Raw genomic sequence first — 25,982 nt, 5'->3', positions numbered from 1 at the left:
TGATTTGTCATTAACATCCACAGGGACATATTGCGAGGTCTGGTTCATATGCTACCTATCATCTTCCTGACTGCTGCGCATTTGCAACAGATGGGCTGCACTCTCTCGAGACTCACAGCCATGTTGCATGTCCTGATATAGCTATGACAATTGTTCCTAATCCTCTAGGATACCTTTGCCTCTTGTCTTCTAATGTCTTCTGAGAGAACATCATCATCTGCATATCTGCTTTCTGTAGCCACCTGACAACGCAGAGTATCAGTCCGTGTCCTACCTCCTGTTTTCAGAGATTTCACTCCGAGGTCCACATTCTGTCTGGTGATTTGTTTCCATCAATGCTCTTTTGTTTACCACCTAGGAAAAGTGTGCACGGCAAACCCATGCTATTTCATTAAAACATGGGGAGCGTTAGTCAGAAAAAGGCACAGTCATTAAGCAAAATTATTGGAAATATGTTCATCCCTCCCAAATGCAAAATAATTTTTTCTTACTGTGACTTACACATTATGAACATCGCTCATGGAACAGGTTCACACTTACATATCTCAAGGCATACCTTATTCCAGTTCACTGCAGGTGATTCCTGAAGCCCCTAAGGGAGAAAGAAATTAGATTTCAAGGACATTTTGGGAAGATATACAGAGTAACCTAAAGGCCTTTTCCTTCTGTGGATTACCATCCTGACACCAGAAGCTGCAGGTTCCTGGTTTAATGCTCTCTATGAAGGCAGATAAATTGCAGACTGAACAGAGGAAAGCAAAACTTCATAATTACATAGAGGAATCAATGCACAGGAACAACCAGTATATAGGAACAAAACTCTAGTTTAACAAGATCATTAATTTCATGGGTAGAGCAAAGTGCTTGTGCTTTAAAGGACTTTCTACCGTATATCACCTCCAAGAACCCGGGCGGTCACCAGCCTCCAACACTCGTGCCCAAGACGTAATCTTCAGCAATGACTTCGGAGGTGACCGCTCTTTCTTCTTGAAGATACCAATGACCTTTAGAATTTTAACATAAAAATTACATCTTTGTTCATGCTGTAGTCTATAAAAGTCATTTTAGTACTTTAGTCATTTTAGTACTTTTAGTACAAGGAACTTGTAAAGAAAAACAAAATAATTGGCACGTCGCTGGGACTTAACGTCAGTTAAACACGTATAAGCTCTACAGCTCGTCTGCAGAAGCAGATGGTGGTAGCTGTCTGAGTTGGTCCCTCATAGACATGCACAAATATCACCTAAAGCATGTATTATCACCTAAAGCATGTATTATCCTGAGACAAGGGAAGAGAAAGCAAGAACCATTTTCTTCTCTGAGGTGCATGGGGTGTAAGCAGGTACTTTAGCTAGTTACCTTTATGTGGGCCAGCAGAGCAGCACCCTTGATGAAACTCTGAATACCTGATCTGGAATCACACCTCTGTAAAAGACTCTTTGTTCACACACAAGCAAAAGAATAACCATTTCATGCTCTTTCCTGAAGCTGATAAATTAGGAAAACCCATGCTTACGTCCCCAGGGACCTCCTTAACCAAAACCAGAAAGGCTGCAACAGCAACATCACTACGTGGTGTGTGTAATCTGCTTAAGCACTGTATTGGGATTGTCTCTGATTAAAAAAAAAAAAAATGTTCTTGGCATAACTTACAGATATTTTAAAGACTGGTGCCCATGTTCTTGAAAGGATTATAAAGTATCGCTGCCTACAGCTTGGCTTTTACCCCAGCCACGTGGGAAATCTCTGTCTGAAGGAGATTAGAAAAAAATCAAGAGCAACTCAGTTGACACATTCAAAGCTCATGGAAACTGGAGCCAGGTAAATCCAGGACAGCAAGGCAAGCTCACAGTACAGTTATAACACACTCACCGCTGTGCTTACCGCTCACCTACCCTAAAGTAGCTCCCTTCCAGTAGGATTCAATAGCATAATGGTTAGTGCAGGCTCGACCCTCACCAGGGCCTCTCTTGGACGTGCTGCAGTGTCAACGGAGTCCAGTAGAGTTATGTCTCATGCCACCAGTGCGCCTCAGACATCTGGGGTCCATCTACCTGAGCTGCAGCCACAGCCGTGGCCACGACACAGGCACCCCTTCACATCAGTCCAGCAAGCAGGCAAACACCCAGGGCTGGCTTACCACATCACTTCTTAGGAGACCAAAACACACACAAGTGACTCAGACATTCCGCCTTCTATTCTGGAGTCCCTGCTCTCCTACCAAATCCCCTCTGAGGGCATCTGTCATCCAGCATCAAAAGCAGTGGTACAGCAAAGTTTTATGTACCACTGATTGCAGTCGAAGGTATCCAGCATGAGATTTTTCCTTTGTCTACTCTAACTTAAAACCGAAAGGCTGGATTTCCCCAGCACCTTGGGACAAGTCAGAAACAATTACCTTGATACCAGTGCAATTACACCCATGTGAAACGAGAGCTTAAGACCTGAGAATGAAGTCTTTCTATTTCAGGGAACAGCCTTCGGCAGCTCTTCTGTGCAGGGATGTTCTGCCCAGAAAATTGCCCAGTGGTCCTATGGCCACAGAGATTGTAGCAAACTGCATTTTTGCCTTGCTGCATAGAAGAGATCGATATCATAAATCTGAATTATCAAAATAAACAAAACTCTAAATTCTTTGATTCACAGGAAGCAATCAAGGTGAGAGTTCTCTATGAAAAAATACTCAGGAACAGCTTGAGTTTATAGCAAGCAGAGAGTAGAATGAAGGTACGTGACCTGTTTGGGAAAAAAAACAAAGCACGTATTGTCTTTCCAGAGGGTTTTCCTCAGGTTCCAGAGCTAAATAGAATACATAGGATTGTTTGGTTTAGTCTTTAACAACACTTCTGGGTACGATGAAACCTTAGTACCTACATTTTGGGGAAAAAAGTTTTTGCTACAGTCCAGGTCTTATAAAATCATGCTCTTTAAATTCTTAAAATCACCGTTGAATTTCCAACATTTGAAAAATTGAGTAAAATTACATGGGTGAACTTTTAGGCTATAATCCACGCTAAAGCTCAGTTACTAACAGAAATGCTTCATCAAAATTGACTTGATGTCTTTTGTCCTAAAAGTGTTTTTAAGGTAATAGACAGTAACATCATTACTGTTACATTACAACATGTGTTGTTCAGCGTTGGGAACCATAGAGATGAATTGCACTGAAAAGGGTTAATCTGAGATGATACAAAATTCTCAGACTTCTACAAAGGAAAAGCAATAAATCTCATTATTTACTCTACAGAAATACACAAGAATTTCAAATATGAAAGCAATCAATATCTGTTACTTTCTTGCTTATTTCCTTATTCCTTTTCCACTTTTCAAGGTAAAAGCATGATAAAAGACAGTACTGTACTTGCAGCATTCCCAAAAATGCGGACTCACATTTCTCCAAAGAAGGTGGATGGGGAATGGAAAGGAGATGGAGACGGAAAATATGACATTATTAGTGAGTCTTCTCACTGTTGTTCTTTAGAGCTTTCTACAGCTGATCCTGTCTGAAATACTAACAGCAGGTTTTGTGGGTGCAGCTGCACAAATATTCACCTGACTGTAGGTATAGCCACAGCGATCCCTTTCAGCACGGGAAACCCTCAGTTTTAGACATATCTAAGCACAATTCCCCCTTGCAGCCATAATAAGCAGTAACACAATGGTCACAGTGTATTTCATTATATACCCAGATGCCTCCAAAAAGGCATAATTCACCTCTATGTTCAGACTTCAAATCAGTGCAGGAGTGAGGAAAGGTTGGAGGAGGGGACACTGGCCTGCAAAAAGGGATATAAATTAGCATTTAGCCCTAAACAGACAACTACTTCTTTGGAATACTGAATGCTCCAGTGGCTTCACTTGAAATACTGAGCGTTCAGCAACATTCCTCTTCCCAGGGTCACGCAAAGTTTATCTTTCCAAATCACTCAGTGCATCTATAATCAAACTGCATCTTGGCTTTAGTCCTGGGTTTGTAGCTTACTGTCTGTCACTTTGTTCACAGGTTTATAGGAGGTCAAAGCCCCTTGTCCTTCACATCTTCTCTCGCTGAACACACATCTAGTTAAAGCCAAGACGACTGATGGAGCTTCTCACACGTGACTAGAAAATTTAGGGTAATTTCACAAAATCAGTGGCAGGATGTTCTCCACAGTGGTTTATGTTCAGCTGCCAAGTGGTTACTCATGCAGATTAGCTGTCTGATAAGTAAGTGTTTCAAGGGATGCACTCAATAGCCGTCCAGATCATTTTCTTAAAAGTTGTAATGACATCTCCGGTCAAATTCAGTTCTTGCTGTGAAAGCTATTATGTTAATCAAAATATGAGGGAGCCCACCATCTATTTTTAATTAATAAATTACAAGTAACTACGTAATCGGCAAGACTCTGCCAAGGTTAAAATTAAGCGCTCATCCCACGACCCACGATCACAATTCTCAACTGAGGATCATGCAGCAATGGCAGCGAATGGAGCCCGTATTTCCAAGCATAAACGTCACTGTTTCTGCAACGCTGTAATAAAGCGGCCTCGAGCTCCCACGAAAGCTTTAAAACAGTAAGGCCTCACTGTTTCAGAAAGTATTTAAAAGTGTGTTTAAAATTAAGCACATATTTCAGTCCCATTAAAATGAATGTTTTTTTAAACATAACCTTAAAGCTAAATACACACATCAGTAGTTTCCTGATTAGACTGAATTTAAATAAACACTCATTTTTCTGAAGAGGGCTCTGAGCACCTGAGGAAGCAGCAGCACGGGCTGCGGCATCCAGAGCCCACCACCGCGCAGACCTGCTGTACGCATCATTCTGTGCATATCCAGTTCCAGCCCAAAACTTTGCATTATCCTGCAAATGCCTCTTCAGGAGTCTTTTTTGTTTATATCAGTCACTTCATTAACCTGAAGACAGCTGCTACCCTCAGTGAAGTGAATGACGTGTCTGTAGGCTGGAGACTAATATTTATATTACCTTCAGTGACTCACTCTTACAATGGCTTCATTGCTTTGACTCACAACTTCGAGACAGGGCTCTGCATCAACTATTTGTTGCAGGTACTCCTCAGGTTCAAGGATGGCTCTGTAGAAGTCTCTGAAGGTGAGTGTATTTTTTTTTAAAGATAATTCTTCCAGTTAAGAAGTTAAGAAAAAAATCACTCACAGTGAAAGGCTGGCAATATGAACTTCGTACAGAGCAGAACAAAAGGCAGAATTGTCTGTAGGACCACCACTTTTGATGAAGAACTGGACCTTGTTGTGACACTGTTTTAGATAATCAAAATATTTGTTGAATATTGAGGACCAAATCCCTGACATCCATAATGTGATAAAATTCCTGCACGGTGCATCTTTACGCCACTACTTTGCTGGGCTACATAACTCCCTGAACCTAGCACGTGAAGTTCTCTATCACAAAGAATGTGTTATTGTAAGAATCAGTCTTAAAACAACAAACTTGCATAGAATTCCTATTCACTTCAAAAGGCAAACAAAGTACATTTATGGGTTGTGCTGAAGAAAAAAAAAAAATATATATTCTTGCATTTGAAAAAAATGAAAAAATTGAGTTTGAAAAAATTCAAATTGCTTCGAAAAGCAAATCAGGTCCTGCGTCCTGATACTGGAAGATATTTAAAATTTAAAGCAGACAGATAAATTGTGCAACTGATTTCAGGGACACTTATTAAACACATCCTGAGAGTCAGGCACATATTTAATTATCTTGTTCAGTCATGAGCTAAAATTACTAGATCCCTCTGATGTCTGGGGGAACTTGAAAACTCATCAACTCTTCTGGAATAAAACACTGATATTTTTCCCCCAGGTTCAAAGAAACTGGAGCGCGATACCAACTCTACATTCAAATCAGACCATGAGGATTGGGCAAAGGTAGCTATTATCTCTCTATGCAAAGCATGATCATAACAAAGGAGATTTAAAGAAAAAACTCTTCCATTTCAGTAAAATTTTATGAGAACATGAAAAACAGTAAAATCTTTATCTCAGGCACCTTATGCAACATCATCCTCCTAGGAGCATTCTTCTCTTTGATTGCTTTTACAATATTCTTATTCAAGAAACCATTCTTTTCAAAATGCTAAATTTGCAGGTTACGTTCTTATCTCACTGCTTTTTAAAAAACGATAACTCTGTTTAAGACATGTCAGTGCTTTCTGGTACTCTAGAAGTAGATCAGGTATATTTTATTGGCCCAGTTTTAACGGTGTTGAAAAATCAATAATTCTCACTGACTTTAGCTTGGTTTGAGAAAATAATGTGGGTTTTATTTAAGCCAAAAGCAAAACTCTGGGTTACTTTATAGCATAATATTGGGACTTGGGTCTGACAGTGACTGCGGTTTTATTATTAGGAAGTCATTTGGAAAATATTGATTATTCATAAGCTAATGGCGTATAAATCCAGAGGAGTACAAAGTATAACTCCAACTTATTTGTAAATTCAAACAAAAACATACTGCCACGGCCAGATGCAAATTAAAGCATCAGCTCCCAGGACCGTATTGCATATTGTACTATATTCAATATTGCTTCCATGCCTCAGCACTGGGAGAAGTATTCTGTCCCAATACCTGCCACTTTTGGCTGTGGAGATAGACTTGAAAATGTGCCACATCAGGGCAATAAGTGGGTATGAAACCCACTGTATGAACAGCTTTTTCTTTCTAAACTTGGGAACTTTTAAGTCAGTCCCATAATTCTGGTATCCTGCCTAGAACTGGTCAAAAGTTTTAAAAGAAAGGTTTCTCTGCAATAAGAACACATTTATTAACATTGAGGCTTCTTGTCTCACACCTGACATTTTCAGCATTCCCATTTTGGAAGAAAAGGCCTGCCTTTTAAAAACATATCATCGTTTTGGCAAAAACATTACTGAAAGATAATCGACTTTTCTTTTCATTTAAAACAAAGTGGGAATTTTCCAAATCCTGAACTTCCAAAGAGTTTCCATATGGCACAAAGTCAGGTTTAGACTTTCTGGCTCATCCCCCATCAATGTCATTGTGCAAACATCACCCCACCGTCTCCCAAAACCAGATCCCGCAGCGAGCACCATCGTGCTTACCAACTATTCAGATGCTGACAGAACGGATGGCTCTGCAAACCCTTTGTGAAAAATAGTACAAAATTCCGGACAGGTGAGAAAACCTTAGTGTTTTCACTGTTAAAACTTATCCCGCTCCTTTCTTTTACATTGATTTTTCTGTTTTCCCTAGGAAAACCTATTAATCTTGGCAGCCTGACAGCATGTAGAGTAATTACCCATTTGATCTTCTTTGCTATAGACGTGCTTGTTAGAGTACCTTTGGAGAATGTTGTCTATTTCTCTGGAAAGTAAAAATATACTTGAGAATATGTTTTTCCACAACACTTTCTGCTGGGAGGGCAAATTCCTGACATTCCTTCATTTCCTGTCTTCTCTACCGCATACTTCAACGGCGCTGCTTAATATCAGCCACATCCTGGCATTAGTAATTAGAGGGTTGGTGTTGGGTCTGAGTGGATTTGATTGCTCTAAAAAAGATTTCCCTATGACCTGCTAAATTCAGGAGAGTTAATTTCTTTCTCCTCTCCTGGAGACCTGCCTTTTTGGTTTTTTGCTTTCATAAAGCAAAAAAGAATATTCCTAAACTGTCCTCCCTGGTTCCGAAGCAGGTGGTTGCTCCTTTTTTGAAGAATTTGTTTTTAAGTTCAAAGGTAAATTACCATGGAAATGGTACCTGCAGGCGCTTGCTCAGAGCTGGACAGTCCTGCTGCCAGCCCTAGAAGAGTCTCTACAGGATTTATTAAAGGATAATAAATGTTAGCTCGTTCAAGAGAGAATGCAAGCATTATGCAGAAGTTCTGCAAAGGGACTGTAGAAATTGATTTCATCTTTACAAAAAAGGTTAATTACAAAGCCTTGAGAACACATTTATTGTTTATTACAAGCAATAAAGAGCCCACCTTGGACTCAGATAGCAGTTTAGCCCAAATATTAAGCTTTCTACTATTCCAATTTTGCAGCTGAATAAACTTTGACATGGAGAAGGGGCACGGGGGATCATGCCTGCCCTCAGGGACCTTCATGAGGAAGGTGTTGTCCCCAGCACCCATCCCACCCCCTGTTCCTGCTAAATGAACATCAGGGGATGCAGCCAGCTCAAGGGATGGAGCCAGCTGATGGCACAGCCCGCTGAGACCTGGAAATCACTAGAAATTAGCACAGCCCCTCACTGTACGAGCTCTATGGGCATCGAGGATCACTCCTCATGCCAAGCACAGCCTCAGCTTTTACTGAAACTTGTAGAGTCAGCCTGATTTCAATGCAGCATTCCCACAGGCCAGAGCCCTCTGACGTGCGCTCCTCAGAGATTATGTACGATGGGCTTCAGCAATGAGGTTTGGGGACAGCCAAGAAGGCTGACAAGATGCACTTGAATAACTCAGTCAACTGGTTTGACCAAGCCAAACTCTGTTCTTCTCTTTCTCCCTGTTTTCTGCTACAATGCTTCAACAGCGTGGCTGAGTTTTGTGGGAAGAAGATTTATTTGGCCTTGTTTTTTGTCAAAATAATCTTTACGAGCAGTTGAAAGCGCCACTTTCCTTTGTTGCTGTGGTGGTACCCATGGAGAAGACGACCTAGGGCAGGTCGGCTGCTCATGCTGGGAAAGGGAAGGGTGGGAAGCGTCGAGTCCTGCGCCCGCCCCGGCAGCGCTGCGGGCAACTGACGCCTCTATCCTTGGAAAGGTCAATTGCCTCGTAACGGGAGCATTAGAAACTCAGTCCCGCGCTCCGCAGAGCTCAGCCTCAGCCCCATAATTCACCTTGCAAACGCCGCGCTATGAATGCAAAGCTGCTGTCCTAAGGGAGCCGCCGGCACCGCGAAGAAGTCAAGTGGTTTTACTTCTTTTCCTGTCATTGCAAGGACGAAATCCCACACCAACAAAATTAATTTCTTCCTTTGATGAAGGCAATAACCATAAGAGAAAAATGGTAGGGAAAACAAACCTGACCTTGTGACATTCGTGACACGCTGACAAGAATACAGAATGGCAAGAAGACCTATTTTTAAAAGCCATCATCCTGCTGCTGTCGGACTGCACTTATGTCAGCAGTCACCCACAGCAGCTTTCTGGCTCGGCCAGCTCTCCTCCATGGCAGAAAACTGCCTCCACACCTCTGGATGACAATATTCACTTGGAGCAAGAAGCTGGGCTACCACCTAAAACCACCATGACTATCCACGCCTCACTTTTAAGATATAACCTTCAAAGGCTTTTGCACTCATCTGCATCCTAGGGAGATTGACGTTTGTGGGTTAAAAAAAAAAAAAAAAAAAAAACCAACAACAGTTTTCATTTTATATGTGTGCTTAAAATTGGGCATGACTGATTCTGCTGAGGACTCCAGATCTGCAGAGAGAAGAAACAGAGGATGGTAGAACCGAAATGCGAATAAACAGCCAAGGCACAAATAGGACTGACACACTCACAGAAACACGGAAAGCTTCAAAGAAGTCTTTGTAAGATTAGCTGCATGGCCTTACATTGCAAATGAACAGTTACAAGGAAAACTAGCCTTTCTTGGGGTCTCCAGGTTAAGAATATATAAAAACCCCTCAGATTAATGAGATCTGGTGCACTCACTTAAAGCAGGAAAAATTCTTTTTTAATTACTCAAAAGAAAAACCCGGTAATTAATAACCACCAGAAATAATAAATCAGCCAGTGTAATCTCATTTCCATTACCCTTATTAACTAAAGAGATTGGTAGACCAAACCCAATTTCTTTCTTCCAGAAATAAATATACTCTTATTTTTAGCCTCATTTCCCAAGACAGTGAAGCCAATGTACTTGAGCTGCCTGACTTTGTCCACTCTGATAAATTTTGAGTCTGCCGGCCAATTTCAAGTTAACTTAAAGACATAGTGGTTTCAGAGATGTTAAAATCGTCCCTGTTTTGTGAACAATCTCTGGCCAGGAAGGACCCAAACAAGCTCCCCCACCTTGAAAGGTGGTAACAACACGGCGTGAGACCTGGTCACCTCATTTCATAGAAATGGGGAGTGGATATACAAAGTTGCAGAGCTGGGCACAAGGAGAGATAGGGAATATAGAAGGATACGTGGGGAAACAGAGAGGGATTGGAGCTACTGCATGGAGGGGTCAAATGAACATCAGTACGTAACTAAGGAATACTGCAACGATGTAAGGGCAAATAAATAAATACATACAGAAAGACCAGGGTTCACTAATTCCACCACTCCTGGAACAACTTATTACTAATTCTTTACTAATCCTGGTGCTTTTTTGCTACAGCAATGCCCACGCAATCATCCTCAAGCAACCCAAACGTCAAACACAGGAGACTCGGTTATTGGAGCTGAGGGGAGACCCCAGGCTGGTGTTTTGGATAAAACCATTTGAAAATTTCTGCTCTGTATCTGGCATCCATACATGTTAAAGAAAAGAAAAGGTTCCATCCAGACTCCATTCTTACTCCTAATCCAGAGGGCCACTGCCACCCAGCAGCAGAGCAGTAACGGCACTGATGTTGCAGAGCTCAAGAGCAGGAACGGTTTGACTGGAACAGGCAGAGAACGGAGCTGACTACTTTGGAAAAGCATCCTGCTTTAAAGAGAGCACCTCAGCGTCCAGCAGAGTGAGCAGCCCTTGCCTTGCTGACGGGACAAGGACCTGACCCAATGAGGTCGCCTCCTCTCTGCAAACGCTCAGCCTTCATCCCTCCTGCTCTTAAATTAGATTTTGCTTGTCGCTCGTGCTGGTTCAGCAGTTTACTGCATGCTCGTTACATGCAACCCGCAGAAGACAAATTGCCAACACACAGGCTTAATCATATCTGCCTTAGACAGCTTGAGTACATAATGCAATAAAAGAAACACTGTAAGATAATCTTTAGAGACACAAGCACAGTATAACTAACACAACAATGCTATCAGAAAAAGCTTTGCAAGTATGAGAAGCCATTGTAGAAGCTTAGACTGAACTTCACTTATGTTAATAGATAAAATGGATGGAAAATAGTGGTGGAGAGAAGATTAGGGAGAAAGAAATTATCTGGGGCTTTCCCTGGCCAGAGGACAGAAAACCCACTGAGTCACCAAATACCAGTAGATCTATTTGTGATTTTATATAGCTTATTATCATAGTATATTTATTTATCCTCAATAGATCAGATTAATTTAATGTTAATAATATCCAATTACCTAGATGTCAGAAAAACCTTCTTTGAAAATTTCCTCAAACTATCCCTGAATTCCCACAAACCGGGGGCACAGGGGACAGTCCTTAGCAAGCTGACAAGCGGGTTGTGTTCTCTGAAGGAAATTCCTAACCAGTTGATCACAACATATTTTATGTTATTACTAAAATATTTACCGAACAAATATGGTGCAACGTATCCTTCTGTTTGCACAACTCTAAGGCCAAAAATAGGTTATGACTTAAAAATAATACACACCACAGTGGATGTCAATGTAATATATCCTGACCAAGGCCCAGTTAGTAAGTCATGAAGTGTCACACTTCTATTTTTAGCAATAAATTGTGGCTTTTCCTGGGCATTGACAATGACTACTTTCTTTATGCATCAATTATATAAAGCGAACATTCATTTAAGATGTTTTATATACAAACTTGTGACAGTGTTTATGGCAAATACTGCAAAAATTATAACCAGCATTACCTAGAGGTTGTGCTGTAGCGACAAGGCATACTCTAGGTAAAGACCAAACTTCTCCCAGGTGCTTTTTTGGCTGAAGTAAACCAGCAGAGGAGAGGTGACAAAGTGGATCATGGCCGCAACATAGGAGCCAGCTATTCCTACAGTCACTTCTATATTCTCCACCGTCAGAGCTCCTGTGGTTGGCAGTGTTGGACTCCCATCAGGAAAGAAACATCTTTGATCAGTCCAACAGAGAAGGAATGAGCACAGTCCACAGAACATCTCTTAAACAACTGCATTTAGGGCAACTCACCTTAAGTGTTGACTATAGTCCAAAGAAATAAATGAGGAACAGCCCAGGAGCAAGAGAGCAGTCCAAAAAAAAAAAAGGTAAAAGGTAACAGCATAATTGCTTGAATCTTATCATTATAGCAGTTGAACAGAACTGGCAATGAAAGAGGGTAAAAGGCCCAACCACCAGGAAAACAGCACCAATCCCAGCATCGAGGTGATTCCCAGTCTGCCTGGGAGGAATGATCTGGGGAGGGACCATGTGGGACAGCAGCTAGATGGACTCCCTGTGCCTTGGCTCGTCACCAGCGGATGGAAAGCCACCATGAACATGGAGTAAGAAACTGCAAGAAGGAACAAGAAAGTCAGCATTTACAAACTCACAGGGAAATTCTTCATAAGGACCTGTCACCTTTCCAGCAGACGCCTGCTGCAATGTCCTTTTGTGTTTGGTTGTTTGGGGTTTTTTTTTATTAATCCTGATGTTAACCATTATCACATCCTGCTTTCTGTAGTAATTACAGCAAATGAGATGAGCCTGAAACATCAATGCAAGTAGCACTCAACTTTGCAGAGTTCCAATTCAATTATTTTTAGTGCAGGCTTATCTTGAGCAAAACAAAAAAAAAATTGTGAGAAAACAAATGCAATGGAGAGTGAAATACAGCTTGTCAAGTAATGTAATTGAGGGCCCTGGCAGTCCTTCGAGGAGGACGTGGCACATTACAGAGAGCAGATACCCAATCTCTCGCTAAATGAACTGGACCTGGTGTAAACTCAGAGCACGGTGTTCAGCCCAGACCAAGAAAGATCAATCCCACAACAGCTTAAATACATGCTAAATGGATTACCTGGCCAACACGGCATTTCACATGGTGCCAGCTCATCTTCAGTTGGCCTCCAACATGTGACAAAACGTGGGCGATAAATTCCAGGATGCCGGCACAACATCCTGCATGACACCCACAGCACTGAGCAGCTCTGCCTGCTGTCAACGTCACGCACTATGGTAAATTCAGAGTCATTTCTTTTTGCTTTAAGAAGCATTCAATAACCAAACAGCAACCAGCCAAGATGCTCTAAACCATCCTAGCCAGTACAACTAGGGCAAGGATGTGACCGAGGAGCCCTCCTTACTCTAAATTCTGGCATTTCTCACAGACCTTTATCAGCTTTGTTACCAGAGACGTACACCTCTGCAAGAAAGGTGGAGACCCAGCAGACATTGCTGTGGTATTTCACTGCTGGGAGCATTCACGGCTCTTGCTTCTACCTCTTCCACAATTGAATCTACGATTTGCTGTTCAAGGTTCCAGATAGTCAAGTCCAATAATTTCACAAGTATCTCACCAAAATTTTCCACACTTTTTCATCCAGCAGGACTTATTCTTCTCAAGAAGTAAAAATTTGTCTTTCCTTGACCCAAGCGAGTTATACAATCAAGTAAAACTATGTAGATTATCCCCAAAATGGTGGCTTCTTTTACAATTGCTCTGCTAGCTACTCCAAACTGGCATACAATGGCTTTATGAGCTGATTGCAAGTAAGATCTTGTCAAAATGGAGAGGAAGATGCATAACATCTGCCAGGAAAAATGCTATGCAATTTCCCATAAAGCTCTCATTTATGAATATTTTAGTCCATGTTTAGCCTGCAGCCGTTTATTCCACACAATCTTTATTAACTTTTAGTACTAACATTATTGTTCACCGCAATCTAAAGCAAAAGATGAACCTGGGCATGTAAAACACTTGTACGTTTTTATACCTTCTGTGGTGCAGCACGCATAAAAGGAATGTGATTTCTGTTTCTCTGCTTCCCTGGGGGACTTACTGCTCCAAAGAAGCCCGCCATCTGTTGAAAATACCTTATTTCTTACCTTTTTTATTTGCCTGTACGTAAGTTTGAGAACAAAACCAACAGACCTTTACAAGACAGCCAAACTTCCAACAGCCCCAGTGCAGGAGGCAAACTCCTATGCAGCACTTCTGCTCCTGGTGGGAGAGATCTCTATCGCATCCTTGCTGGCAAAACCCCAGAACCATTTCACTGTAGCAGAGCTGTTATAAATTCACGAGAGCTCAGCAGAGATCAGACTGGGACCTGTCTTGTGTGAACCAGGCAGTTTTGCATGCCGTCCATGTCAGGCTTCTTAAAGGACCAGCTCTGAAAATTGAAGAATAAGAAGAGCACGCTGTCATTGCCTCCCCGGAGGGACTGTGCCCCGTTCTGCCTGTTGCCACTCTCCAGTAATGCAGAAATACCGTGTGTCAGAGAGAATAGCTCCATGTAGCAAAGTAGGTATGTAACGGTGGGGAGGAACAAACTACATTCAACAGCACTGGAGGCCACGCAGCACTTGGGCAACTACTTGTGACAAATCCCGCAAGGATACTCATAAATAGTTTCGTTTTGTTTTAGTAGGAATAATGTAATAGTCCAATTGCTTTTGCACAGATCATTGCTATAATGGGGTAGTAAGAAAAGGAGGAGGGATTATTTGTGGCCTTTCAGTACTCAAAGGGGGCTTACAAGAAAGATAGGGACAAACTTTTCAGCAGGGCCTGTTGCAAAGGGAAATGGGCTAATGGTTTTAAACTAAAAGAGGGAAGATTCAGACTAGATATAAGGAAGAAATGTTTTTACAATGAGGGTGGTGAGACCATGGCCGAGGTTGCCCAGAGAGGTGGTCAACGCCCCATCCCCAGAAACATTCAAGGTCAGGTTGGACGGGGCTCTGAGCAACCTCATGCAGTTGAAGATGTCCCTGCTCCTTGCAGGGGGGTTGGACCAGATGACCTTTAAAGGTGCCTTACAACCCAAATTATTCTATGATTCTATGTTTATGATCTCTCCTGAGCCTTCTGTAATTAAGTTAATTCTATCAGGATAACCATTACCTGGGTGTACCCAACCCTATAAGGACATTTCTTTTCATGCATTAGCAAATTATGTTTTAATTCCCCATTATCACTGATGGAAATAACACGCAGAAACCCATGCGTGCATAGATAATATGGGATTCTGCACCCATCTCTGCCAGCTGCCTCCCCTATGGAGTTACTGTGCTCCGCGCTGTAGTCGAGCGCCTCAACAGCCTGCTGATGAGATGAGCTCACTCCACACATTTAAATTAACAATTTTGTGTATCATTACCTGGACTCAATTTGTTCTTCATCTTTGGCTTCTTAATACAGAAAAATGCAATAAGAAAGAGCCAGCCAGAGGGCTGGTTTTATCAATAGATTATTCAGGTTTTTCTATGCCGAATGCGCAGCCCTTAAGAGCGCTCCTACTCCACTGCCTAATGAATCCTGTGGATGTTTCTTATCTCATCTACTTCTCCTTGTCTCATTCTGTTAGAGACCCTCCCTGTCGGATAAAGTCATCAGGTCTTTGGATAAGGAGAAGCAATTTCTTTCGCTTGATTAACTGCGTGACTTAATGCGATCAGCTGCATTAGGGGACAGAAGCATGAGACAGGCTATCAGGGAATCAAAGTCAGCCACAGCCACGCAAGTCTCTGCAGCAGCAGCACCGTGAGGTTTGAATAATCAATTGCACATTCCCAGGGAGTTTGCCTGCAATAATAAAAATATTTCTTGTAGCTTTCAAAGGAAATAGGTAGATTGACAGTAGAGAAAAAAAAAAAGCCTACAGCAATTTATATTATTTGCAGAGCGTGAGACGGGTAAAGCGCAAATTTTTGGCAATCCAGATGTGAGAATCTGTTATTAAAAAGAAGATATGCTGAAGCAACTGCAAGTATTAAAAAGAGGAGAGCTAACTTTGGTCTACCCAGGTGTGACCGGGCAGAAGAGCACCCATCGGGGAGTAAACTCTCAGCTGCCTGAAGCCTGAGAGATCCCTGCCAAGCTTTTCACAGTGACCAATAACTCAGTAAGCGCTTCTTAAGTAAGTGTGAGGTCTAAGCCAATGCTAATCTGCTAAATGGTTGTTGAGTGTTTGAAAGAGAGCTGCCCACTACCCCAGGAAGGTGTTTGGAAATCCCAGAGAGCAGCACAGTCATGCCAGCGGAGGTACGTCAGCCCGTGTTGAACGTTGCACAGGAAAACCGGAGCTCTCCCAGAACCCGAGCGAGAGCCACTGCAGCAACAACACACTCAGCCCCTTCTTCACCTGCCCCAACGAGGCGTTCATATATCTTCAGCTCACGAACTGTTCAGCTGGAGTGAGGTTTAGAAGTTTTGCTGGGGAGGAGATAAAGTGGAGCATGCTGGCCAAGTCAGATAAGGCTTTTGCTTTTAAATCAAGCAGTTTAGTTCAAATCGCTAATAAATGCAAGTTATTTTTGTCCAATGGCATTCATCAGTCGACTCTAGTACATCAGTATCCACGTCAAAACTGTCATATGCGGTAGATGTCTCAGAAGAGGAACCAGGACTGATAAAATCTGATAAAGCTAACCAGCTTTACAGAAACTCTTGAAATTTGGAGTCCAGGCCAACCACCCGATTTGGTAAGCTCCTGTCTGAAATTAAAACCCTTGTACTACCTCAGGCAGAAAAGCCTCCCAGAATAAACATCACCATGGCTAACAAGAACATGGAGTGAACTGCAAAATAATTACATTCACCATGTGTCAAGAAAAACCTGACTGATTGCTGTAACCCTGATTAGCTGCTCCCCCTGCTCTGGAGAGCATTAGCATGAGAGCGGAAGATAACCTTGATGTTTCAGTAAATATCGAAGCTAACTGTCTAGCAGGATGAGTAAGGTTATCGTCCCAGAAGAGGTTTTCTTCAGCTAATTATCACAACTTCTTCCCCTCCTACTGCTGATACACATGTAAGAGTGGAGGAATGGTTTCCCCAAACAAGAAGCCCATCCAGTCTTGGGCACTTCTGAGCAACTGCTATTCTTTGTGCCTGTTGAGGCCACTTCTTTCACCCAGCTAGGCGGTACAGTAACTTAATCCACTCTCTGCAGCAACTGCTTTCCACATATTAAGGACTTTCAGCCCCCTTTTTTTTTTTTAATTAACTAAAAGAATTTACGTCTCTAAGTCAATTCCCAGCCCTGCTGCAGTTCAGCCATTTGACAGGAGCGCACCAAACTTAATTCATATATATGTGGGAAAATCGTATATATAAAGTTCCCAAATAAGAGATATTCATTATCTGAAGCCCAGCCTCCAGGCCTTTTTCCGAGATGCTCAGCTCCAGCCATCTCGCATGCTGCAGGAGGAAGCCATAGGTCTCACTACCCAAGCAGATTAACTCTCCAGAGCTTTTCTAATTAGAGACACCAGCTCCATGCCAAGAAAATGTGCTTGCTGCAGCTTATTTTAGCTCTGCAGTTCTGACAAACCAGTCACTTTTCTTCTTATGATCTTGTGTAATTGGAAGACAAACTTTTTCTGAATAATGAATGCTCAGAGACACCACTGCTCATGAAGCAATGTATTTTCATGATAAAAATAGATCTATAAAATGATAGATTAACAATAACTGAGAATTTGCTCCTGTAAATCACAGAAGTAGAGAAGGGTTGAGGTTGGCAGGAGGTCCCCACTCCATCCCCTGCTCACAATGGTGCCAACTTCAGTGTCGGACCAGGTCGCTCAGGGCTGTGGCCAGTTGAGTGTTGAGTGTCTCCAAGGACAGAGGTTTCCCCACCTCCCTGGACCCCTGTTGCAATGCCCAACCACCCTCACAGTGAAAACGTTTTTCCTATCTAACCAGAATTTCACTTGCTGCAAACTCTGCTCGCAGCCCTATGCCCTTCACTGTACGGCTCTGAAGAGAGTCCAGCGCTCTTCTCTAATTTCTCATTAGAAGTCATTGCATTTATTTATTATTTGAATTGCTATTTGATGCTCTCCACATTTTAATGTTTCAGAAGCTACCAGGCTTTTCTTTCATCCTCCACCACTAGTTTGCGGGCAGGCGCAGTAGATGTACACTATAACTCCCACCAAAACTTAACATTTTATCTAATGAAGCTCAGGTAAATCCTTCGCAGGCACTATTTCTAGCTGAAAGACTTAGACTCAGCTGCAGTCCACAGGATTTGTCAGTCTCAGTCCTCCTCCTGGTGGGGAGAGATGCAATGGCTCAGCACCAGGGGAAGGAAGGAGAGGAGGAATTGGGGATGGGATGTGCCCAGTCAATGAGCCACCCTACCTCCCCCCAAGGAAAGTCTCTCCAGATGGACAGACAAAACACAATCACAGAGCCAGAGAGGAGCACTTTCCTCCTGCTGCAAGTAGAGGCACGTGGGCAGCACAGAAAGGCACCGCTTCCCTGCCCAAAGTCTGCTCCATAGCAAAGGGGGTGAGAAAAAAATCAGGCCAAAGAGTTGCTTCCCTTCCTCCACCACCAGCTTTGAGCACTCTGAGCTCCCTGACATGCAGCATGGAGCCAGCAGCAAGTAAACAGTGTCTTCTGGCTGAGGAGCCAGAAGACGGAGGTTAAGGGTGTACCGGCTTCTCAAAGGAGCAAACCAACAGCAGGATAAGGCCAACACTTCAGTTTTATGGAGGAGCCCAGCACAAAATTTCCATTTGCCCTGATGGTTTCTCTCCGTGTGTTACTTGTGTGCTTCAAGTATCTGAACTGAAATCAGGCGCTGGGACTTGCACTGCCCACCCTTCAGCCCCACAGCCTGATGTGACACCACACCGCACCCAGAACATCACAGGAATGAGGAAAAAGATGGGAGCGAATAAAAGGTCAATGCAATACAGAGGGATTAATAGAGTTTTCCGCGCTGTTTCCCTTGGACAACATCGAGGGCTCAGCCCTTTGTCTCCACATACCACTGCAACTTGTGCTGGGTTTTTAATAGAAAAAATACCACAGTGATATTTTAGTCTGTTTCCTTTTCTGCTTTTTCTCCTTCCCACACTGCTTTGGGAAAAAGTAGCTAGAGGAGTTTCAGCTATTGCCAACTGCTGTATTAAAACAATATAATTTTGGATAGCCCCAAAACATTATTTGTAGCCAAAACAAATGCAGTTTATAACTAAGCCTTTCACGTCAGCAGGTCACAGGCAGGGGGTTGAAAAATTGACTGTGTACCTAGGCACATATGCATTCCACTTAAATATCAAACATTAATTTGAAGTGTTGAATGCCCACAGCCCACACACTGCATCCTCCAAACTACAGAGGGAGGAACATCTGAGGTGAGCCGAGTAACAACCCAGATGTGCACCTCGCTCTCTGCTTCCTGCACAGTGTGCCCGGGGGGAGCGGCGTCCCATCTCGTGGAATAAATGCCAAACCTCAGGTGAGATGAAACCAAAGCCCCATCCCAACATCCGTTGCTGCCACCAAGAGCTCCGCAAGAGTCAATAATCAAGACCCTTTGTCATTTCTGTATCATTCAGCTGTTGATTCTAGCAGTCTGTCAGATTGCAGCATATTGCTCTTCTCTGTCTAAAATGGATGGTGTGGGGCAAGGAAAACAGCAGACACTCTTTTGCTTCTGTTTGAGCCTTAACTCCACAGAAGAGGTAGTCCTTCTCCCCCCGAACCTTTTCACACTGCTCCTACGTTCAGCGCACAAGCTAAGACACTAACTCTGAAAGAACACAAATCCAGCAGCAGTACCAAAGCGCACGGAGGCTCTTGTAATTCGCCATCTACTAGTATGACATTATAGATCAATCAATAGGTCAGATTTCACTGCTCACTGGTTTTGTGGAACCGATTAACTGGGTGATAAAGAAGATTAATTCATTACGGGAACTGCTAGGACACTAACTGCTTGCAGGAGGAAAGAAATTGTTTACTTAGATTTAACAGAGGAACGATTCCCATCTATATGTGTGTACATATATAAGGAGATGTAGGAATAGAAGGACCTCAGTTCCAAGCAGCAGCAGAGTGCGGTGTTGCATGGCCTCACATTACAGCGTGAAGCCGGGGCCACCGGGCATGGCAGAGCCTCTCCACCCTGCAACAAACGCACACCCCGCAAACAGCCCCACGCCACCTCCCTCCATGGGGCACGCTCTACGGACCCGCACTGCTCGTGTGTTTTGTGCTCAGCCTGAGAACTTCTGCCTGGGGATGGCTGCGACGAGTTTCAGTCTGCTGAGCAAGAAGCAGAGATTTAAGTTAGACTGGAGGAAAGCAGCATGGACCTCCCCTCTTTTGCATCCCTTCTGCACTGGTGGAAAAGCAGCACTGCTCTTCTCTGAATACAGAGATTTAGGAGCCTTTAAGTGGTAAAAGGTAATGAAAAACACAGAATAAGGCACTTCAGTGGCCACCAATGAGCCTGCGTGAGCTGTGCTGCCATTAACCCCATGGGCCGAGCATGGCCGTGTGTAGGTGGGTGGCAGCACACAGGCCAGCGCAGCACCACGCACGACGCAGCTCCAGTGTGGCCTAGCTGCAGCTGCACCATTGGTTTTACCGTCTCAAACCAGTTGAGGTGGCTGTGCAGCATGAGGTGACATAGATGTGCCCCAACAGCCTCAGCGTCACTCTTGCTTGTGTCACCAGCCTCCAGGAGCCATCTCTACATTAGCGCGTCTGCTGGCTGGGCTCTGCCACCCCACGATGGCTTTTCCCCTTAGTTCATCTGCCTAGAAAAGAGCAGAGTTTTCCTTTGGGATCTAGCCACAGCCTCACACAAGCCCTGAAGGGCACGCAGCAGCCAGCACTAGTGCCACACAGCATCACAGTGGATTTGATACCACCAGTGCAAGGAGGGAGATCCCTGGCAGAGCAAAGATTCACCCACGCAGGCAGGGGCTGGGGGACCACGACGGGCACTGACCCCCCCCCCGTGTGGTGTGCCTGCAGGTCGCCTACAGGCCTTGTAGTACAGGCGAGACGAAGCGAAAGCCACTGCAGCGTGAAGAGATTGGCATCCGCCCAGCAGGGCTGCTGCTTAATGGACTGATTTTAGATACATATATTTGGACAAGGAGCAATCAATATTGTACAGAACAGCACAGCACATACATTGTCTCCAGTCAATTATGCCACACTCTCCTCTATACAATAGTCATTTTAATGTTACCCTGAAAGGAGGGAGCATGCCAGGTCAGCCAAGCAAAGTGACAGCCGTTGCTATACAACCCAGTCCTCATTTCTTTGAAAACCCATGTCAATACTGTGCAAATCCTGACAACCAGGCCCTCACAGAGCACAGATTCTAGGAAATCCATTAAACCTTTACTCGGTTCACCGCCGTTGCTGTTTTCTCTTGCCAGTGCCACACGTGCCGTTCGGGATCTGCTGCCGGCTCCGCTGCATGCCCAGCACAGCACCACCCCTTCCCACCAGGCACCCCCAGTAAGGGCATACCCCAGCTCCTGGGGAGGAGCAGGAAGGAGTCCTGGGGACTAAGCTCATCCTCCTCTTCCTCACCAAGCACAGGGAGTTTAGGGCAACATAGATACTCAAATTGAGCCTGCATACCTGGCGGCCTTACGCTGTGCCTGGGTATCCAACTATAGATCCACCCGGCACTGGGCAGCACCATAGGGAAAGCTGTATTATGGCACCAAAGATGCCGCTCAGAGCCAAAGTGCCTGTCCTTGAGACCGCACCGCAGTCTGATGGGTCACAGCATCCTTCACCTCTGCACGCACCAAGTTACAATCTGTGAAATACCGTAACCATCCTTTTATCCCAGCCTTCACCTGTCTCTTCTCCAAGGCTGAAGCTCCCCTCACAGCATCTTCAGCTCTCGTAAGCCCGTCTCCCGCTCTCTGGCATCTGTCTTAAAACCTCAGAATGACAAAGGAAAAAAACAATCAACTAAAAAAGCAATGATTTTAATGACTCACTCTGGGTGCAAAAAGACCCTCGATTGTTTGAGGCCCACAATTCAAAGGTACGGCTTTTACAGGCAGCTGCTCAGCACAACACACACTGCTGCAATGCTCTGTGCAGTACCTGGAGGTGCTTCTTCATCCCAAATAATAGGAAATTAAAGTTTGCAAAAGGCTTTCAAGTGTTCCCAGGCAGGAAGCATTACAGGAGGCAGCAGAATCAGTATTATTTATATAGCTCGCATTATTACAAACTAGAACTCCACGCCGTAGCTGTAATAAAGCGTTACCCAGGAGACCACTGAAAAACCTGAACGAAATCCTGTAATATGCTGGGATGAAGTAAGAACACAAAAGTAGACAGACTTTCAGATCATTTGCCGTTATCCCTTTAAGCAGAGCCGCCTCGACATATGCTGTGCATTGCAGGGGATTGGCACGTCAGCAGAGCGCTCTACGACAGCTGCAGGACTCTAAAAACCACTTTTTCCTTCTCACCTGTATTTCTTGGTTTAATTCTTCCCATTTTGTTTTTCTACTGATGTGAATATGCCTCTTCCATTGGGGGATTTGGCAGTAAGAAGTGCCAGGGGATAGCCCTGGCAGGTACTGCCCGATTCAAAGGCAATACTGAACAATCTCCATGCAGAAGATCCCTAGCAGGGACTGACTGAGCCAAATTCCTCCTGAAAGACCAGGATACTGCTCTGCAGAGCCCTACAATCTACATTGCACCCTCGCTTTTTAAGCAGCCACCTACAGAAATAGCAGCAGCATGTGCTGCAGAAATAAAGCCAAATATTCCCTGTCTTTGGAGCGTGCCCAAAGGGTGAGCAGTTTCTACCTGTTTTTTACTGCAGTGGCTGCACGGACTGAGCATCCGGGGCTGACACCGCAGTGCTGCCTGTTCATGGTAGGTAGGTACCAGCCCTGCTGACCTGGCTGGCTGCTTTGCCTCTGTCCGGGCACGGCTACAGGCTTGGCTGAGGGGGGTCACAGTGTTTTTGCACCTACAGCCAAGGTGGGTGTTTATTTTTAGGCAGAGGCTGCTTGAATGCAGCGCCCCAGGAGCCGGCAAGCCACTCACTTGGCTCCCTCCACCTCTGCAACCGGGAGACGCACACCCCGGGGAGAGGGAAACCAGGGTTACTTGTGCTCTCGCTCAGGGAGCCGCAGAGAGAAACTCGTTAGTATTGATATAGAAACCCAAAAAACAGGCCACTTCAGTCCCTCCTATTTGTAGTAGCAATAATTCTCCATATAGGGGCTTACATGAATACAGAACAGACCACGTGCAAAATAACCTCCTCTCAGATCCGGATCCACTTCACAACAATTGTGGGCAATTATCAACGTTCGGTGATTTGCAGCAGAGTTTTGGGTCCGTATCTCAGTCGTGCTCGTTAGAGATGGTGCCTAAGGAGCAGGGGCTGTGTCACTGTGACAGGAGCCAGCGAGAGGGCAAGCTGGAGCCCACAACTGCCCATGGCTAGCTGTCATCAGCAGGGTTGCTCTGTTGTAACTCACCGCGTATGTCACAGTACTGCTGGGACCCCGACCTCTGGCCAGAATCCCTTCTTTTTATGAAAAACTCTCAAACAAACTCCTAAAACTCCCGAACTCCTTTATGTTCTAGCAAACACATGAAGACAAGCTGCCCAAGGAGAGCCCTGGGCAGTTCATGCCAACTGTTAATACATTCAAAAAATATTGCAAGATCCACCTGAGGACTGCAGATAAAGCTCAGTAGAAGCCAATACTTATCAATAAATGGGGTATCTGGGAACTAAAGGTCAGCTAACCTGCATATCATCATCATCAACAACCATGGAAAATAAAATGCCAAATAAAGCAGGTATTTTGATTGCATCCGTATGTTGTTTGACAGAGACCTAAGCCTGACGCAGACTTCCATCAACAGTAGATTTTCAATCCATAAGTGTTTTACACAAAATAAAGGTACCCAAATTATTTTTAAGATAGTTAACCGACAGGCACTACAGGATAAACAGGCAAATAGCCAAATAGTTTCTGTCCTTGATTCAACCCTATTCAGTACATTACTCAATTAACCGGGAAATACACAAAACCATTCCTGATGCAGTTTGTGCATGGCAGTACTCGGTGCCAGGAACAGCACTAATGACGGGAACAGATCTGGAAAGCTGGGTAATATCAGGTGATTCGAGCAAAGTGCTCTGAATAGCTGCGAATGGCACGGTGCCTGTCCAAGGACCAAGTACACAGGTCACGTTAATAACATGGACGACAGTATTTTGGCATCAGGAGTTAAGAAAAGGAAGTGGGGAGGTTTGTACAGGCTCAGCCACACATGAGCTCCTCATGTGGTGCTGTTACTGAGAGGGGAGAAGCAATCCAGGGCTACATAAATAGGAGATTAACAAGCAAGTGCAGGGAAATAGTGTTATTTCGGCATCCGGTATCCAAGATACTATTGCTAAACGCTGTGAGCAGCTCTGGTGACCACATTTCAAGGACAGTCTTGAAAATACATGAAGGATTCAGACAGGATTCTGAAGTCATATTGGCTCTGGAAAAAGTTGCCTGATAGCAAGAGGCTTTCGTAGCTCAGGCTGTGCAATTTTCCCAAGAGGCGGTAGGGGTAATTCAGCCATGGTCTACAATTACCTCCCAGAGGAAGAAACTCTGATAGCACGCGGCTCTCCTAGCCCAGCCAAAATGGATACATTGCAGAAGCAGTAAATGAAGTAAATATTTTAAAGCAGAGGGCAAGCAGGCACTGGCAGCACAGACCCGTGGCGTGAGCCACTCCGCTCAGCAGAATCACAGAATGGTTTGGGTTGGAAGGGACCTGAAACACGATCTAGTTCCAACCCTGCCCTGGGCAGGGACACCTCCCACTAGACGAGAAGCACGGGTGAGGTGCAGAGAAAACGCCAGGGCTGAGGCTGCAGGAGCCCAAAGCAGAAGGCACAGGTGGGGTTTGGATGTGCAAAGCGACACCTTCTGGCTTGGACACCTGAGCGAGGCGGGCACTGGGGGTCCTGCGCGAGAAACCCCCTCCCAGCCCAGCTTAATACTCTCCCCAACTGCTCCATCTCTGTCCCGTGTGCCACAGTGTCCCTTAACGGTACCAAAAGTGAGGTTAATGGCGGTGAGAAAACTTCCAAATGAATAAAAGAAAAGGGTGGTTGAAGGAGAGTACCTGGGGAGCCGACTGCTTGGACCGCCTGCCAGAGCCATTTGCAACGCAGAGGATGACTGAGGTCTTTTGGGGTTTATTCCTCTAAGGGGACACATGAGGATATTTCTGGGCTGTGTTGCTGTACCTTCCCGCTGAGACCATCGCAGGGTGCAATGGATGATTCAAAAAAGATCATGGGTGGGACGCTGCCTCCAGCTGAAAAACATCATGCAAAGTGACTGAGCTCTCTGGTTGGAAAAGGCCTCCCAAAAAACGTCAGAATCCTGCTGCAATAGTAGAAAACCCTACTGGGTCACCGTAGATTGTTTTAGAAAGCACCAAGGTCGCAAGGTAAAAGCAAACCTGCCAAGGCCGGTGCTCCCTGCAGAGGGGACGTGGTTATGGAGCTGGAATGCCGCAAACTCCATGCCACCTGCACCATCGGCACTGACAGCCACGCAGCCCCAGACAGTGTCCGTCAAAGCCATGCGCACGAGCACGTGCACGCTCAGCTCAGCTCAGGCTCCTAGAAAACACAGCCCATGTCAGTTTTGCTCAGTGGGGGGCCGGTGCCCCCCAGCTCCGAGCTGCCCAGCAGCTCCACGGCCCCTCTCCAGGATCGGGACATTTGCCCAGCGCTCAACACCACGAAGCCTCAGGAAACCCTCCGGGCAGGGAGGAGCAGGACAAAACCCTCCCTGGGCATCCAACTCTGGTCTCCCCCACCTCACTATGCAGCTGCAGAACGGGCAGATCCTAACACCGACCTGGGTTAAAGGCAGAAATCCTGATTTCTGCTCATTAGCATGTCCACCGGGGTCAGGTTCTCGTGCACTAGTGGGAGCACAGGAGGACTCGTCAAGCCTTTATGCCTAATTATACACAAATGAACCACCTTCTCCAGTCACATCTCTGTTGTCCTTTCCAAATTACCATGAGCACTTATATCAAAACCTGTGCATGCATTAGCTGGGGGGGGACTCTACACGTGGGCTAATTAAAAAGAAGGGAGGAGGGGGAAAATACAACAAACCTCCAGAGTGATGAGGCAATATTTCACATGTCAGAACAGCAGTTTTAATTCAAGC

Source organism: Chroicocephalus ridibundus, chromosome 8 (genome assembly GCF_963924245.1).
Source record: "Chroicocephalus ridibundus chromosome 8, bChrRid1.1, whole genome shotgun sequence".
Lineage (NCBI taxonomy): Eukaryota > Metazoa > Chordata > Aves > Charadriiformes > Laridae > Chroicocephalus > Chroicocephalus ridibundus.
The sequence above is the reverse complement of the archived record's forward strand: the minus strand, read 5'-3'. Positions refer to the sequence as shown.